Source organism: Haliaeetus albicilla, chromosome 28 (assembly GCF_947461875.1).
Source record: "Haliaeetus albicilla chromosome 28, bHalAlb1.1, whole genome shotgun sequence".
Taxonomy (NCBI): domain Eukaryota; kingdom Metazoa; phylum Chordata; class Aves; order Accipitriformes; family Accipitridae; genus Haliaeetus; species Haliaeetus albicilla.
Window position 1 is genome coordinate 971,913 of NC_091510.1, and position 5,685 is coordinate 977,597.

Genomic DNA, 5,685 nt, shown 5'->3' on the forward strand with positions numbered 1-5,685 from the left:
GCTGCTGCCTTGGCCCCAGCCTCAGGGGGCTGGGTGAGGGGCTGAGTGTCCGGCTCCTTCTGGGCAAACAGGCAGTGAGGGAGGGTGGATCGGCACTGCTAAAACCGGGCTGCCCGCGGGAACAGCTCGTCTCTTTGCTCTGATTATGGAGGGGTCCTGGGATGACAAAGGGACGCTGAGCAACGCCGCGGTGCCTCGTTGCAGAGATTCAACCGTGTTTGCTCAGTCTGGCAAAACCAGTAAAGAGCTGATCTGCAGGAAAACGTGCTTCTTACAGCACTGAGCAAGGAGCAGCACCAGAGTCAAGGATGCTACCCAGGTCCCCTTCTCACCATGACTGCAGATCTCACCCCAAATCTTCAGCATTCTTCACACTCCTGCTCCAGCATTTGAGCCTCAGTGCAGACAGTTTGGGGGGCAAACAGCAGACAGCACCGCATGTTGGAGACACGGCATTCTATTTCAGCTCTTGACTAATTCATTAGAGAACAAGACGCCCATTTTGTAAGCCACAGCCTTTGCTTTCTCCTCAAATGCACCTGTCACCAGTTTGATGGGAGAAACTCCTCAGCCAGGCGGAGCCCTGGCTGACTCCAGAGATAGATCCAGATAAGATCAGCCTCGCCACTTGGGAAGGCAGCACCTGCTCCACACCTGGCACTTCAGAAAGCCTTTTGCAGAAAACGGCACTCATATCTAGCACAGTGCTTCGCTCATCACCATAGCAAAGGCAAAGCAAACACCAGTTTGCCTAGAAACTACAGGTGGCACGTTGACTTTAAGGGAGGGAGAGGATCCCACATAGGACAGTTCTGGGTGCAGAAGGGTGAGTGTGCTGCAGGCAGGGAGAGGGGACAGGACAAGTCCCAGGCACACAGTGACCAGGGTGACCAGAGTGGGGCAGGGACCCCCAGGAGAGACTCCCACAGCCACTGTCCTGCATTGCTCAGTGCAGCAGCAAAGACTGCCTTGGGGCAGAGGGGGCTGAGTCCCCATGGTTGGGTGGCCCAGTAAGGGCACACGTTAATTGAGCACGCTGGTCACCAACCCCAGCCTGGGTGGAGTGATGCAGACCAGCAGGTACCCAAGAGCTGGGCTTGCTGCCGCCGGGGCACACCTCCACTTTGCATTCAAAGCCCCCAGAAAGCAAGCAAATGCTGACAGGGCCCTTGGACTTCCTTCCCCAGGGCTCCCTGCTGGGAGAGGCAGCTGCCACTGCAGCCCTCGGGTCACAAGTGCCCTTGGGTGCTTGTTCTGGCTCCTGCCAGAAACCACCTGCCTTAGAGACGGAACCTCAGGACTGTTCAGTCCTTTCTGTTCGTAACCACACAAGTTCCTCCAGGGCAAAGGGAGTAACTGGGGAAAATGAACCTGAAGAAGGTGGCAATGTATGCCAACCACATACTGGGCTGCATGAGTAAAGGTGAAGTCAGCAAAGTGAGGGAAGTGGTTATTCCCCTTTATTTAGCACTTGCGAGGCTGTATCTGGAGTACTGTGTCCAGTTTGGGTCTCTCATTGCAACAGAACTTGATCAAGTGGAAGAAGTCTGGCAGGAGGCCCACTGAGAGAGTTGGGGGCTGCTTGGAGCGTGTCACCAGGAGGAGAGACTGAGGGACCTGCTCAGCCATGAGAGGGGACCCAGCTGCTCTTGTCTATTAAGTAAATGGATGCTATAAAGAAGATGGGAGCAGACTTTTCTTAGAGCTGCACAGTGAAAGGACAAGAGGTGACAGAGAAGTTGCAACAAGGGAAATTTTAATTAGACACAAGCTTAAAAAAAAAAAATCCCAATGCGAGTGATCAGACACCAGCACAGGGGTCCTGAGAAGCTGTGGGCTCTCCACCTTTGAAGATATTCAAAGCTTACCTGGACAAGGTTCTGACAACCTGGTCCAACTCTGAGGTGAGCCCTGTTCAGGGCAGAAGCTGGACTAGACCTTTCCAGAGGTCCCATCTGACCAAAACCTTTGTGTGACTCTCTAATTCCACTAAGCCTACTAAAATGCAGGAAAGAGCTGGAAATGAGGAGGAACCCTGTGGCTTCTCAGAACCACCAGCTCCCTGCATGTGTGGGAGCTTATGCTTTGAAGAGAGCTTGGGGCAGAATAAAGCAAGAGGCATCCCACATGTTACCCACACATGACCTACACACCAGCAGCTTTTAGATCTCATGTTTGTCTTTAAGACATTGCAAACCCAGTTCCTCCTTGGGGAGTGTGTGTCGAGGAGAACAGTGTAAGCTAAGGAATCCACCTGGCTGGGTAGAAATGTAGGGGAGGTTGATGCTCTGATGCTGCCACTTGCTCCTCTGGGTGTTGGTCCCCTCTAGGTGCTGCTCACAGGCTGTAGTGCAGCTACTCGGGGTGGCTGAAGGAGACTCTGCTCCAGCTGTTCACCTTGCTTGTATCAGGGCCAGGAAAATGGGAGGCGTTTCTGCTCTTCAGCTACCTCTATTTCTGGTCCAGTGTGACGAGGTACACTGAAACCTACAGTGTAGGGTTTGTATGGGAGAAGGTGACTGCTGTTGTTGGGGACTGGACACACCATCTGTACTGTCAGCCCTGCTGCAGGGACAGTCACCTGTGGCAAAGGAGCACCCTGTACACTTGGACCAACAGTTGCCACATCCGAGACATGGCCCTGTGATTCTGTTCCTTGGGGAGCAGATCTGATTAAAGTGATCCCCTGGCCCCTCGAGCCTACAGAGTGTGGGTGCATGAGTCTGTGCCAGCCTCCCCACCAGCTCTGGTTACTCAGGCACAGCCTGAGTCAGTGTTTGACACTGCTCTGTGTTGAATACTGAAACAGGGATGGGACTGATGGCAGCAGGAGGGCTGTCTGAGGAAGGGAGGCAGGAGTGGCTGCCAGTGACCCATCACTCATATGGAGCAGACCAGATGGGATGCAGCTTTTCAGCACTTGCTTCAGAAAATGTTGGGGGTTGCAAGGGGTCCCCCACACTTACCAGGCATCGTGGGTTCCCTGTCCCTGCCTCCTGCCACCCCAGGAGACCAACGCTTGCTTTCTTGGTCCATGATCAGCCTGGCACGCATGGGAGCTGGACATGCTCCCCAGTAACTCTGCCTCCAGAGCCTGAAGGAAGACGCAACCCAGCCACAGCTGCAGCGGCTGGCAGCGTGCTCCTCCCTGCCTGCAACCAGTGCTCAGCATCTCCTGCCCCAGCTGAGGGAGGGGGACTCATGTACCACCCCTGTGCCAGAGCAAGGGCTACAGGGCTTGCTGAGAGAGGGTGAATCCCTCCCAGAGAAACACCTTGTTTGGGAAGGGTGCCAGCAGCTGCCAAAAGGGGAGCTTTTTTGGCAAGCCAGGGAGCATTTGGGATGTGAACCCAGCAAGGTCCTTCCCTGTTCCAGGCTTTGGCACCACTGGCCTGGGTCTGTGCTCCAAGGGTTTACCGTACCCTCCATGCCCACGCCTGGCTGGGCACGTGGAGCCCTACAGCCCTGGCAAGTCCGTGGGATGGTGACCCTGAAGGTCCTGGGTCCGAGCGGTGCCTCTGCCCTTCGCTGCCCTTTTCCCATGACATCTCTGACCTGAAGATCAGCTGAGTTTATCCTGCCTCCTGATAAGCCTGTCTGCTTTCATAATCCAGGTGTGCTCTGTGCCAACCCTTCTCCAGTGTGTACATTTCTGGTGCTCTGGTCTCCTCGAACAGGGAGAGGAGGGACCAGAAACCAGAGGGCCCTGAAGGCAGTGGACCTGCAGCCCCCAGCACCAAGGGAGCCCTTTGCAGGAGAGGGTGTAGGGTTGAGCCTTACTGGATTTACTGGCCTTCCAGTGGGCAGATTTTAAGAAAAAACAGCACAAGGATCAGACAACCTTCCTGCCTCCTCCACTCACTTGTGCCTTTCAGGTCTAGCCTGTCCGTCCCCACCAGTTCAGGATTTCCCTGGGACATGTGTGTGTGTGAGAAAGTGGCCAACTGGTTTGGTTTAAGCTCAGTTTTAAGGAAAGAGGAAACTGCTGCTTTCCCAAAAGCCTTTCCCAAGGTGTGAGGAACATGCAGACTGGTACCACCCCTTTCCTGCCAGCACAAAGTTCCACAGAAATTTGTATTTAATTTGGCATTTAAATCAGCCCTCACCCAAAGCTGCCTTAATATTGAAAAAGTGCAAAATAGCCCTGGGCAGATTAGTATTTGTGTTATTACAGAGGTTTAAAAAAATTACTCTAAAAGGCACTGCAAATCCGTGGAAGGAGATTTTCACTCTCTGCTGAGCAGCATGCACAGTTAACAACCAAGTAATCAAGAAAATCACCATGCCCTGAATCAATGGGAGTGCATATGGTGTCCCTCAGCCCTCCCAGTTCTGCTGCCTCTGGGGCTAAGGTGCATTTGGGAGGCACTTTCTGGTCTGTGGCAGTCAGTGAAGGAGTTGGTAAGTGTCTGCGATGTGGAAAACACACATGGTAAGAGCACACTTCGCTCTCATTTGCCCTGTCAGACTGTCCTTTTGCTCCACCAGACTCCACTGAAGCAGGGGAGCTGGCTCTGTTTTAACACATTTTTGGCTCCTCCTGGGACATAGTCTAGCTACATTTAAGCCATCAGTGGCACCACACCAGCTTGAAAACCTCATTTCTTGAAGGTTTGGTATTGTTTCAAGCACATCCCTCCTGCCTTCAGGCTGCAAGTCAACAACTTGCATCACAGCTTCACATACCCCCTTCCCAATCTGCTCCCCCATGTTACATTAGTATCCTTAAGTTTTATCTCCCATCCTCTGTGTTACAGGTGTGGAACTGTGTAGGTGGAGGGGAGAGGAGAAGGGGAGGGCAAGCACCATTTACACCTCAAATTTACTAGAAAAAGGCAAGATACGCCTTTCAAACCAATGCCTAGGAGGGCTCTTTCTCATGCCAAGGGATTCAGGAGACCCAAATGTCCCTGTGTTGCCTGTCAGTGCTGGTAGGAAGAGTGGGGAAGACCCAGCCTGGCATATTCTAGACAGCACTGTGCCTGAGGAAGGGGGTTTGCTTGCCAGGGGCATATGGATACGTGGTAGCATAACATACCATATAAAAACTCATGGGAGAGGAAGCCTCTGAAATGGGAGATTACAGCCTCATACCATCAGGAGTTTTTTTTTTTTTTTTAAATTATTATTATTATCATCTTCATCATTATCATTATTACTATTATTATCTTCATCATTATCATTATCATTATCATCACCATTATTTTGCTTTGATATTGTTTCTACTTTCAAATAAAAATATTACATGTGTTCAGAACATCAGAAATACATATTTTCACAAGCTGAATTAAATGTGTACAAGCTCTTTTCTTATTCTTGATTATGCAAGTACCCAGCAAGACACAAGCAAATAAATACAGGAATATAGATGCAGCAGACACAGACATATGCAGTGATGAAAAGATCACATCCTTCCTCCTGCATTTGCTTGCTGTGGCTTGGGTTTCTATTTCTTAAGCAGTTCTAACATTGAATCAGCTTGCTTTATTCAAGAAAAGTAGCATGGAGAAGCTACTAACTGTCCTCTGCACCCTCAAGCAGTTGATCTCTGGTCCACAAAGCCAGCATCTCTTTGCCATTTCCCCCCCAGCTGCAGTCTCCCAGGTGGCCCACTCTAACCGATGGAGAGCTGTTTGCTGTCACCCCACCTCCATATTCCCATGGAAGAACATCAGTCTCTCGTAG